General features: G+C 36.0%; 1 protein-coding gene and 1 pseudogene across 1 annotated transcript in view; both read left to right on the top strand.

Annotated features, from left to right (window-relative positions):
- Nucleotides 1–13,546, top strand: part of ZC3H12B (zinc finger CCCH-type containing 12B) — a 599,195-nt gene that overhangs the window by 406,469 nt on the left and 179,180 nt on the right. The window lies entirely within an intron of this gene.
- LOC140628231 (small ribosomal subunit protein eS27-like) lies at nucleotides 3,071–3,406 on the top strand (annotated as a pseudogene).

The following is a 13,546-nucleotide window of genomic DNA, read 5'->3' as shown; positions in this document are numbered from 1 at the left end:
ATACAGAGTAACACCCAGTGCTCATCCCGTCAAGTGCCCCCCTCAGTGCCCGTCACCCATTCACCCCCACCCCTCATCCTCCTCCCCTTCCACCACCCCTAGTTCATTTCCCAGAGTTAGGAGTCTTTATGTTCTGTCTCCCTTTCTGATATTTCCTACCCATTTCTTCTCCCTTCCCTTCTATTCCCTTTCAAAATGGACTAAAGACCTATATGTGAGACCTCAAATGTTAAAATCCTACAGGAGTACACAGGCGTGTACTGTCAAATAAAGGCGCACACCTCTTTGACATTGGCCATTAGCTACATCTTTCTCGACATGTCTCTCAAGTCAAGGGAAACAAAAGAAAAAAATAAACTATTGAAACTTTATCAAAATAAAAAGCTTCTACACAGCAAAGGAAACAATCAACAAAAGTAAAAGGCAACCTATGAAATGAGAGAAGATATTTGCAAAAGACAAATCTGATAAAGGGATAGTATCCAAAATATATAAGGAACTTATAAAACCCAACACTCCAAAAATGAACAAACCAGTTAATAAATAGGCAGAAGACATGGAGAGACATTTTTCCAAAGAAGATATCCACATAGCCCTCGGATACATGAAAAGATGCTCAACATCACTCATCATCAGGGAAATATAAATCAAAACTACAATAAGACCACATCAGTCAGAATGGCTCAAAACACAAGAAACAACAGGTGTTGGTGAGGATGCAGAGAAAGGGGAACTCTTTTACACTTTAGTGGGAATGCAAACTGGTGCAGCCACTCTGAAAAACAGTATGGAGTTTCCTCAAAAGTTAAAAATACAAGTATCCTATGATTCAGCAATTGCAGTACTAGATTTTTATCCAAAATATGTAAAAATACTAATTCAAAGAGATGCATGCACCCCAATGTTTACAGCAGTTTAATCTACAATAGCAAAACTATGGTAACTACCCAAGTGTACATTGATCGATGCATGTACAAAGATGTAAGATATATATCTATAGGTAGAGATATAGATATGTATCTTAAATATTTTTAAAATAAATTAAATTATTAAACAATTATATATACATATATATACATACATATACACATATGTGCAATTGAATAATGGAATATTAATCAGCCATGAAAAAGTGGAATATTGCCATTTGGAATGATGTGGATGGAATTTGAGAGTATTAGGATAAGTAAAATTAATTAGATAAAAACAAATACCATATGATCTCACTTATATTTTGAATTTAAGAAACAGAACAAAGGAGCAAAGTGAAAAAAGAGTGAGAAGCCAACTAAGGTGTAGAGAACTATAGAGTACAAACGGTTGATTATTGGAGGGAGATTGGTGAGGAAATAGGTTACATAGGTGATGATGATTAAGGAGTGAATTTATTATAATGAGTATTAGGTGTTATATATAAATTTTGTATTACTATATTGTACACTTAAAACTATTATACTATATGTTAACTACCTGTAATTAAAAACTTTAGAAAATGTCTTCACATTTGAGACTGATACTGCTAACCATATTAAAGCAATCACACAGATAGAATGCAAATGCTTGGGCAGCCCAGGTGGCTCAGCGGTTTAGCGCCGCCTTCAGCCTGGGGCGGGATCCTGGAGACCCGGGATCGGGTCCCACGTCAGGCTCCCTGCATGGAGCCTGATTCTTCCTCTGCCTGTGTCTCTGCCTCTCTCTGTCTCTGTGTCTCTCATGAGTGAATAAATGGAATCTTTAAAAAAAAGAATGCAAATGCTTCTTTCATAGCCCTATGGATTATGAAAGATTAAGGAAATAGTATTTGCAACACACATTAAGATGATCGAAGAAACTACCTACAGAAGCATAATATTTAGACCTATCACCCTCATACATGCAACATAATCAATAAGTAAATGATGGGGTAAAAGAAGATATCTATTTATCTAGGGATTATGTATCACATTTACTGTGTTGGTATAGACTTCTGTATCCAAAGTCTGTGGCCACTTCTGTACTCCCTACTTTTCCTTTCCTATGTTTCTTCCACTACCTCCTCAATAATATAATTGCAGGCTTTATGGATCTTAAAGTACGTTATCTCCATCAATGAGTGGAGTGGCTGCTTGTTTTAGGTTTCATAGGAACAACAAAGGCCACCAATGGAGAATTTGTGTCTAAAATCATTATGAATAGTGATTTCAGAAAATGGGGAGTCTATGGGTTAAAATAGAAAAAAACTCAATTTCTCTTATAAATAAATGGTTTATGAATGTGGAAGCCATTAATTTGCTAATTTACATGTTCAAATTCTAATCAGATCCTACAAAAGAGATTTAGGTATATTAGATTAAAGGGCTCTAGACAATGAGCAATAAGAAGTCTACTGTCACAAAAGTTTGCATTCCAACACTTTCCACTCCATGGAAAAGTAAATATCAGATATTTTCTATGAATGCAACTCTGTTGAAGAGGCAACAGAAGTTAAATATATGGGCAATGACCTCCTGGGGATTGCAGCCTGATGGGAGGCACAGAGAGGTAACTTCCATCTACTATCGTATTTGACAAGGAAAACTAGCTTCTGAGGCAGGAATGTTATTCTCATTTCACAGGGAACTCATGTTCAGAGAACTTAGGCATCTTGCCCAAAGTCACACAGCTAGTATGAGGCAAGATCAGGATTCAAACTCATTTTTTAGATTTTGATTGTAAAATATGTGTATTTATTTACACAACACACAGGGTAAGATAAACAAAAAATAAGATTTTAGTAGTAAAATGTATAGAATATACTTTAAGTACAATAGGAATTCAGATAAAAGTATTATGAATTCAAATTTTATCTGAATCAGTCTGTTTTCCTCATGAAGGATATGGTTCCTACGTTGGGCTTATAGATTGTCTAATTAGATTTTCAAAAGGAATGAATAAGCCTGTCTCTGAATCTGTTTCTTCATTTGAAAAACAGAGATGGTGTTATCTACTTCTCCACTGTATCATTGCTATGGTTGAGTAAGATGGCATATGTAAAAGCATTTAGTAAATTACAAAGCAATAAAGGACTGGTTGGGCTTGTGAAAGGATCAACATGCCTTTGGCTAAAGATTTACTACATCCATCCTTGGAAGAGACAAAGAGAAAAACAGAAAGAAATGGCTAGCTCAAAGCCCAGATTCTTATTTTATGGATGAAAAATGTCCAGGTTGTTACAAGATTATCATGGTTTTCAGTCATGATCAAACAGTGGTTCTTTGTAAAGGCTGTTCAACAATGTTGTGCCAAGCAACAGGAGGAAAGGTCAGACTCACAGGATGTTCATTTAGAAGAAAGCAACACTAATGATCCACACAACCTCCTGAATTTGTGTTATGTGGCAGAAAGCCTTATCAGTTCAATAATTCCAGTTAATCCAGCAAGATGATATAATTAATTTTGTAAAGTATACAACAGTGATCTCATATATTTGGTGTCAGTTTTTCAATAAAGTTTAATTTATGGGCAAAAAATCATTAAACCATGTAAACTGTTATTAATATTTACTAAAGTATGAAAATGTGAGTGCATGTGATTAGTCATTTATCTCCCAAATCCTGTTAATTTTAAACAATAGTTCCACATATTTTTTCATTAATCTTATAAATTGATTTGTATTCATATTTCTTCTACTTTAAATTTTTTTCATAATGTTGGTTGAAATAAAATTGTTATATTTGTTTTGATGCGAATGCTCCCTTATTCTTCTAATTACCATATTCCAAAAATCTGGTAACTGGAAGATTAGAAGGCAATTTGCTTAGTTCTGCTTATTGTTTCTGAATTATGCTCCTAAAAGTAGGGTCCAGGTTCTTTACATTCCTAAATTTTAAAAATGCTGATTTCTTGGAGAAGATGTAACCCAAAGTACAGAAAAGGAGAGAAGAGCCATAAATTTATCTTTTGGTTCAGTTATTCTGGATATGAATCTCTACCTAGATGCTACTTTATCTCAGGGTAGGCCATGCTACTAATTTGAATCAGGTTGGACTTTATAGTAGGTAATTATTTCAAGGAAGTCCTCAGTCTATGTGGCTTAATTCCAAGGGTAATATTAGTTATTTTTCTATAACTCTAAACATACTTTCCAAGGAAACAACAATATTATAATGATACTTAACCAAAACATTAAAAGTAATCATCTTGAGATGAGGAAACATAGATGACATTTTTTCTTTATATGCTTCTCTGTTTTCCAATTTTTGTACAGTAAACATTATTACGTGTATAATTCTTAAAAATAATTTATTGAGATGAAATTCATATAGTGATAATCACTTTAAAGTTGAATAATTGTTATTTAGTACACTCACAATGTTGTGCAACCAACCTCTATCTAGTTGGAAAACATTCTCATCCCTCCAAGGTAAAACCCCTTACTTATTAAGCAGATTCTCTGCCCTTAGCCTCTGGCAACTACCAATCTATGTTCTGTCCCTGTGGATTTATATATACCGAATACTTCATGTATAACTTGAATATTTCATGTATGTTGAATCATACAATATATCTGACTTATTTCACTTAGCATAATGTTTTGAGATTCATCCATATTGTAGCATGTATGTACCAACAATTCATTTCTTTTAATGGCTGAATAATATTAATTTCTTTATCCATTCATCCCGTGATGAACATTTTGGCTGTTATCAACTTTTGGCTATTGAGAATAATACCGCAACAAACATTTGTTACATGCACTTCTTTGAGTACATGTTTTCAGGTCTTTTGTATCATATACATAGGACTAGAAATGGGAGGTCACACAATAATTGTATGTTTAATTATTTAAAGAACTTCCAAACTTTCCCCCAGTAAGGGAATCATTTTGCATTTCCACCAGTAAAGTACGAGGGTTACAATTTTTCCATATTCTCAGCAACCCTTATGATTTTCATTTTATACAGAGTGTAGTTTTATTTTTTTTATTTTCTTATCAGAGTGTAGTTTTATCTTAAATTTTTAAAATGTTTAATTCCAGTTAGTTAATATACAGTGTTATATTAGCTTCAAGTGTACAGTATAGTAATTCAACACTTCCATATATAACTCTGTGCTCATCAGGACAAATGCACTCCTTAATCCCTATCATCTATTTAACTCATTCTCTCACTCCTTCTCCCCTCTGGTAATCATCAGTTTTTCTTTACAATTAAGAATCTGTTTCTTGATTTGTCTCCATTCTCTTATTTTTCCCTTTGCTTCTTGTTTTATTTCTTAAATCCACATATGAGTGAAATCATATGGTATATGCCTTTTTCAGGCTTATTTCCCTTAGCACCATACCCTCTAGGTCCATCCATATTGTTGCAAATGGAAATATTTCACTCATTCTAAGGCTGATTAACATTTCAGTGTGTGTGTGTGAGTGTGTGTGTGTGTGACATCTTCTTTATCTATTCATCTATCAGTGGATACTTTAGCTGCTCCCATATCTTAGCTATTATAAATAATTCTGCAATAAACATGGTTGTGCATATCCCTTCAAATTAGTGTTTTGGTTTACCATTGTGTAAATGGCCAGTAGTGGAATTACTGGATCAAATGGTTCTAATTTTTTTTAAGAATATCATACTAATTTCCATGGTGTCTGCACCAATTTCCATTCCCACCAACAGCGCATGTGGATTTCTTTTTCTCTGCATCCTAATTAACACATGTTATTTCTTGTCTTTTTTATTTTAGCCATTCTGACATGTAAAGTGATATATCATTGTAGTTTTAATTTGCATTTCCTCTAGGATTTTGATGGAATCTTGTCTCACATTTAGATCTTTCATCCATTTTGAGTTTATCTTTGTGTATGGTGAAAGAGAGTGGTCTAGTTTCATTCTTCTGCATGTGGATGTCCTATTTTCCCAGCACCATTTATTGAAAAGACTGTCTTTCTTCCAATGGATAGTCTTTCCTCCTTTAGCGAATATTAGTTGCCCATAAAGTTCAGGGTCCACTTCTGGATTCTCTATTCTGTTCCACTGATCTATATGTCTGTTTTTGTGCCAGTACCACACTGTCTTGATGACCACAGCTTTGTAGTACAACCTGAAATCTGGCATTGTGATGCCCCCAGATATGGTTTTCTTTTTTAAAATTCCCCTGGCTATTCGGGGTCTTTTCTGAACTCGGCCATAGTAACTTCTTGCAAGATACATCCACGAAGGCAAAAGAAACAAAAGCAAAAATGAACTATTGGGACTTCATCAAGATAAGAAGCTTTTGCACAGCAAAGGATACAGTCAACAAAACTCAAAGACAACCTACAGAATGGGAGAAGATATTTGCAAATGACATATCAGATAAAGGGCTAGTTTCCAAGATCTATAAAGAACTTATCAAACTCAACACCAAAGAAACAAAAATCCAATCATGAAATGGGCAAAAGACATGAAGAGAAATCTCACAGAGGAAGACATAGACATGGCCAACACGCACATGAGAAAATGCTCTGCATCACTTGCCATCAGGGAAATACAAATCAAAACCACAATGAGATACCACCTCACACCAGTGAGAATGGGGAAAATTAACAAGGCAGGAAACAACAAATGTTGGAGAGGATGCGGAGAAAAGGGAACCCTCATACACTGTTGGTGGGACTGTGAACTGGTGCAGCCACTCTGAAAAACTGTGTGGAGGTTCCTCAAACAGTTAAAAATAGACCTGCCCTACGACCCAGCAATTGCACTGTTGGGGATTTACCCCAAAGATACAAATGCAATGAAACGCCGGGACACCTGCACCCCGATGTTTATAGCAGCAATGGCCACGATAGCCAAACTGTGGAAGGAGCCTCGGTGTCCAACGAAAGGTGAATGGATAAAGAAGATGTGGTTTATGTATACAATGGAATATTACTCAGCTATTAGAAATGACAAATACCCACCATTTGCTTCAACGTGGATGGAACTGGAGGGTATCATGCTGAGTGAAGTAAGCCAGTCGGAGAAGGACAAACATTATATGTTCTCATTCATTTGGGGAATATAAATAATAGTGAAAGGGAATATAAGGGAAGGGGGAAGAAATGTGTGGGAAATATCAGAAAGGGAGACAGAACGTAAAGACTGCTAACTCTGGGAAACGAACTAGGGGTGGTGGAAGGGGAGGAGGGCGGGGGGTGGGAGTGAATGGGTGACGGGCACTGGGGGTTATTCTGTATGTTAGTAAATTGAACACCAATAAAAAATAAATTAAAAAAAAAAGAAACCAAAAAAAAATATTAATAATTTGCATTTCCCTGGTGGTGAGTGATATTGAACATCATTCCCTGTATCTGTTCACCATCTGCATGTCTTCTTTGGAAAAAATCCTCTATCCGTTTTTTAAATATTTTATTTATTTAAATTCAATTAGCCAACATATAGTACATAAATTTCAAATGTAGATTTATCAGTTGCGTATAACACCCAGTGCTCACTTCTACACATTTTTTAATTGAATTATTTGTTTTCTTAGGTTTCAGTTATAATACTTTTAAAAATATATTTTCGGTTTTAACTCCTTATCAAGTATAACATTTGCAAATATTTTCTTCTATTTAGTAGGTTACCTCTTTGTTTTATTGGTGGTTTCGCTCTTGTGCAAAAGCATTTTATTTTGGTGCAGTTAATAGTTTAGTTTGGTGCAGTTAAATTAATAGTTTCATTTTGCTTTCATTTTCCTTGTCAGAAGAGAAATTTCTAGAAAAATGTTCTTATGACCAATGTCACAGAAATTACGTCTATGTTTTCTTCTAGGAATTTTATGGCTTCATATCTCACATTTAGGTCTTTATTCCATTCTGAATTTATTTTTGTTCATGATGTAACAAAGTGGTCCAGTTCCTTTCATTTGCATATAGCTGTCCAGTTTTCCCAAGGCCATTTGGTGAAGAGACTGCCTTTTTCCCATTGTACACACTTGCTTCCTTTGTTGTACATTAATTGACCATGTGTGAGATTTGGACACTCAGTTGCATTGATCTATGTGTCTATCTTTGTGTTCATAACCATACTGTTTTGATTCATATAGCTTTGTAGTATATGTTTAAATCTGGGTTTGTGATACATCCAGGTTTGTTCTTTGTTTTCAAGAGTTGTTTGGCTACTTGGGGTATTTTATGGTTTCATACACATTTTCAGACTATTTGTTTTCATTCTGTGAAAAATGCCATTGGTATTTTGAGGGGGTTGCATTATATCCAAAGATTGTTTTGGGTAGTATGGACGTTTTAACAATATTAATTCTTCCAATTCATGAGCATAGATCTTTCCATTTGTTCATGTCATCTTCAGTTTTTTCATCAATATCATATAGTTTTCCAAATACATGTTTTTCACCTCCTCGTTTAAGTTTATTCCTAGATACTTTATTCTTCTTGCAAGTGTAAATGGCACTGTTTCTTAATTTGTCTTTTTGCTACTTTATTATTACAGTATAAAAATGCAATGGGATTCTGTACATTGATTTTATGTCCTGCAAACTTACTGAATTCTTTTATCAGTTCTTGTAGTTGCTTTGGTGGAGTCTTCAAGGTTTTCTATAGGTAGTATCATGTCATCTATAGATAATGAAAGTTTTGTTCCCTCCTTAATAATTTGGAGGCTTATTATTCCTTTTACTTGTCTGATTGCTGTGGGTAAGACTTCCACTATTATGTTGAGTAAAAGTGACGAGAATGGACTGCTTTTCTTATTCTTGATCCAAGGAAAATCTCTGTTTTTAATGACTGAGTGTGCTATTTGTTGTGGGGGTTCTTTTCTTTGTAAGTTATTTATTTTTAAATTTAAATTCAATTAGCCAACATAGTGTACATAATTAAGATGTAGATTTCAATAATTCATCAGTTGCATAGAACACCAGTGCTCACCACAACATCTGCCCTCCTTAATGCACATCGTGCAATTACCCCATTCTCCCACCCACCTAAATTCGAGTAAACCTGTTTGTTTCCTATAGTTAAGAGCCTCACATGCTTTGGCTCCCTTCCTTATTACTTCCCATTCAGTAGTCCCACCCTTCCCCTCTGTGCTGTATCATATATTCCACATGAGTGAAACCAGATGATAATTGTCTTCCCTCATTGACTTATTTCACTCAGCATAATACCATCCAGTTCCATCCATGCCAATGCAAATAGTAAGTATTCATCCTTTCTGATGTCTGAGTAATATTCCATTGTTGATATAGATAGATATAGATATAGATATAGATATAGATATTCTTTTTATCCTTTTTATCCTTTTTTAGTTTAAACTCAACGTGCCAACATATAGTATAACACACAGTGCTCATCCCATCAAGTGCCCTCCTTAGTGCCAGTCACCCAGTCACCACTTCCACACACAACCTCTTCCCTTTCCTCAGTCCTTTGTTTGTTTCCCAGAGTTAAGAGTCTCTTATGGTTTGTCTTCCTCCCTAATTTTTCCCCACTCAGGTTCCCTGCTTTCCTTTATAACACTTTACACTATTTCTTACAGTCCACGTACAAGTGAAAACATTGATGATTGTCCTTCTCTGATTGACTTATTTCACTCAGTATAATACCCTTTAGTTTGATCCATGTTGAATCCAATGGTGAGTATTCATCCATTCTGGTGGCTGAGTAATATTCCATTTACCTCATCTTCTTAATCAATTCATCTGGCAAAGGACATCTTGACATCTTCTACAGTTTGGTTATTGTGGACAATGTTGCTATGAATATTGGGGTGCAGATGTCCCATCATTTTATTACATCTGTATCTTTGGGGTAAATACCCAGCAGTGCAATTGCTGAGTCATAGGGTAGATCTACTTTTAACTCTTTGAGGAACCTCCACACAATTTTTCCAGAGTGGCTTTGCCAGTTTGCATTACAACCAACAGTAAAGGAGGGTTCTGCTTCCTCCACATCGCTCCAACATTTCTTGTTTCCTGTCGTGTTAATTTTCACCATTCTCACTGGTATGAGGTGGCATCTCATTGTGCTTTTGATTTGTATTTTCCTTTTTTGTTTTTTTTCTTTTTCTTTATAATAAATTTATTTTTTATTGGTGTTCAATTTACCAACATACAGAATAACACTCAGTGCTCATCCCGTCAAGTGCCCCCCTCAGTGCCCGTCACCCATTCACCCCCACCCCCACCCTCCTCACCTTCCACCACCCCTAGTTCTTTCCCAGAGTTAGGAGTCTTTATGTTCTGTCTCCCTTTCTGATATTTCCCACACATTTCTTCTCCCTTCCCTTATATTCCCTTTCATAATTATTTATATTCCCCAAATGAATGAGAATATACAATGTTTGTCCTTCTCTGATTGACTTACTTCAAAGCATAATACCCTCCAGTTCCATCCACGTTGAAGCAAATGGTGGGTATTTGTCTTTTCTAATGGCTGAGTAATATTCCATTGTATACATAAACCATATCTTCTTTATCCATTCAATTTTGATGGACACCAAGGCTCCTTCCACAGTTTGGCTATTGTGGACATTGCTACTATAAACATTGGGGTACAGGTGTCTCGGTGTTTCATTGCATCTGCATCTTTGGGGTAAATATACAGCAGTGCAATTTCTGGGTAGTAGGGCAGGTCTATTTTTAACTCTTTGAGGAACCTCCACACAGTTTTCCAGAGTGGCTGCACCAGTTCACATTCCCACCAACAGTATAAGAGGGTTCCCTTTTCTCCACATCCTCTCCAACATTTGTGGTTTCCTGTCTTATTAATTTTCCCCATTCTCAGTGGAGTGAGGTGGTATCTCATTGTGCTTTTGATTTGTATTTCCCTGATGGCAAGTGATGCAGAGCATTTTCTCATGTGCATGTTGGCCATGTCTATGTCTTCCTCTGTGAGATTTCTCTTCATGTCTTTTGCCCATTTCATGATTGGATTGTTTGTTTCTTTGGTGTTGAGTTTAAGAAGTTCTTTATACATCTTGGAAACTAGCCCTTTATCTGATACGTCATTTGCAAATATCTTCTCCCATTGTGTAGGTTGTCTTTGAGATTTCTTGACTGTATCCTTTGCTGTGCAAAACCTTTCTATCTTGATCCAGTCCCAATAGTTCATTTTTGCTTTTCTTTCTTTTGCCTTCGTGGATGTATCTTGCAAGAAGTTACTGTGGCTGAGTTCAAAAAGGGTGTTGCCTGTGTTCTCCTCTAGGATTTTGATGGAATCTTGTCTCACATTAAGATCTTTCCTCCATTTTGAGTTTATCTTGTGTATGGTGAAAGAGAGTGGTCTAGTTTCATTCTTCTGCATGTGGATGTCCAATTTTCCTAGCACCATTTATTAAAGAGACTGTCTTTCTTCCAATGGACAGTCTTTCCTCCTTTATCAAATATTAGTTGAACACAAAGTTGAGGGTCCACTTCTGGGTTCTGTATTCTGTTCCATTGATCTATGTGTCTGTTTTTGTGCCAGTACCATACTGTCTTGATGACCACAACTTTGTAGTGTAACCTGAAATCTGGCATTGTGATGCCCCCAGATATGGTTTTCTTTTTTAAAATTCCCCTGGCTATTCAGGGTCTTTTCTGATTCCACACAAATCTTAAAATAATTTGTTCTAACTCTCTGAAGAAAGTCCATGGTATTTTGATAGGGATTGCATTAAACATATAAATTTCCCTGGGTAACATTGACATTTTCACAATATTAATTCTGCCAATCCATGAGCATGGAATATTTTTCCATCTCTTTGTGTCTTCCTCAATTTCTTTCAGAAGTGTTCTATAGTTTTTAGGGTATAGATACTTGACCTCTTTGGTTAGGTTTATGCCTAGGTATCTTATGCTTTTGGGTGCAACTGTAAATGGGATGGACTCCTTAATTTCTCTTTCTTCAGTCTCATTGTTAGTGTATAGAAATGCCATTGATTTTGGGGCATTGATTTTGTAACCTTCCATGCTACCAAAATGCTGTATGAGTTTTAGCAATCTTGGGGTGGACGCTTTTGGATTTTCTATGTAGAGTATCATGTCATCAGCGAAGAGGGAGAGTTTGACGTCTTTGCCAATTTGAATGCCTTTTATTTCTTTTTGTTGTCTGATTGCTGAGGCTAGGACTTCCAATACTATGTTGAATAACAGTGGTGAGAGTGGACATCCCTGTCTTGTTGCTGATCTTAGGGGAAAGGCTCCCAGTGCTTTCCCATTGAGAATGATATTTCCTGTGGGCTTTTCGTAGATGGCTTTTAAGATGTTGAGGAATGTTCCCTCTATCCCTACACTCTGAAGCGTTTTGATCAGGAATGGATGCTGTATTTTGTCAAATGCTTTCTCTGCATCTAATGAGAGGATCATATGGTTCTTGTTTTTTCTCTTGCTGATATGATGAATCACATTGATTGTTTTACAAGTGTTGAACCAGCCTTGTGTCCCGGGGATAAATCCTACTTGGTCATGGTGAATAGTTTTCTTAATGTACTCTTGGATCCTATTGGCTCGTATCTTGTTGAGAATTTTTGCATCCATGTTCATCAAGCATATTGGTCTGTAATTCTCCTTTTTGTTGGTGTCTTTGTCTGGTTTTGGAATTAAGGTGATGCTGGCCTCATAGAACAAATTTGGAAGTACTCCATCGGTTTCTATCTTTCCAAACAGCTTTAGTAGAATAGGTATGGTTTCTTCTTTAAACGTTTGATAGAATACCCCTGGGAAGCCATCTGGCCCTGGACTTTTGTGTCTTGGGAGGTTTTTGATGACTGCTCAATTTCATCCCTGGTTATTGGCCTGTTCTGGTTTTCTATTTCTTCCTCTTCCAGTTTTGGTAGTTTGTGGCTTTCCAGGAGTGCATCCATTTCTTCTAGATTACCTAATTTACTGGCATATAGCTGTTCATAATATGTTTTAAAATCGTTTGTATTTCCTTGGTGTTGGTAGTGATCTCTCCTTTCTCATTCATCATTTTACTAAGAGAGAGTCTTCTCTCTCTTCTTTTTAATAAGGCTGGATAATGGTTTATCTATCTTATTAATTCTTTCAAAGAACCAACTCCTGGTTTTGTTGATCTTTTCCACAGTTCTTCTGTGGAAGATTTCATTGAGTTCTGCTTGAATCTTAATTAACTCTCTTCTTCTGCTGGGTGTAGGATCTATTTGCTGTTTTTTCTCCAGCTCCTTTAGGTGTAAGGTTAGCTTTTGTATTTGAGTTCCTTCCACTTTTTGAATGGATGCTTGTATTGCGATGTATTTCCCCCTTAGGACTGCTTTTGCTGCATCCCAAAGATTTTGAACGGTTGTATCTTCATTCTCATTAGTTTCCATGAATCTTTTTAATTCTTTCTTAATTTTATGTTTGACCCTTTCATCTTTTAGCAGGATGGTCCTTAACCTCCACGTGTTTGAAGTCCTTACAAACTTCTTGTTGTGATTTAGTTCTAATTTCAAGGCATTATGGTCTGAGAATATGCAGGGGACAATCCCAATCTTTTGGTTTCGGTTCAGACCCGATTTGTGACCCAGTATGTGGTCTATTCTGGAGAAAGTTCCATGTGCACTTGAGAAGAATGTGTATTCAGTTGAGTTTGGATGTTAAGTTCTGTAGATATCTGTGAAATCCATCTGGT

This window comes from Canis lupus, chromosome X (genome assembly GCF_048164855.1).
Source record: "Canis lupus baileyi chromosome X, mCanLup2.hap1, whole genome shotgun sequence".
NCBI classification, from domain to species: Eukaryota; Metazoa; Chordata; class Mammalia; order Carnivora; family Canidae; genus Canis; species Canis lupus.
Note: the sequence above shows the minus strand (reverse complement) of the source record. Positions and strands in the feature narration are given on the sequence as shown.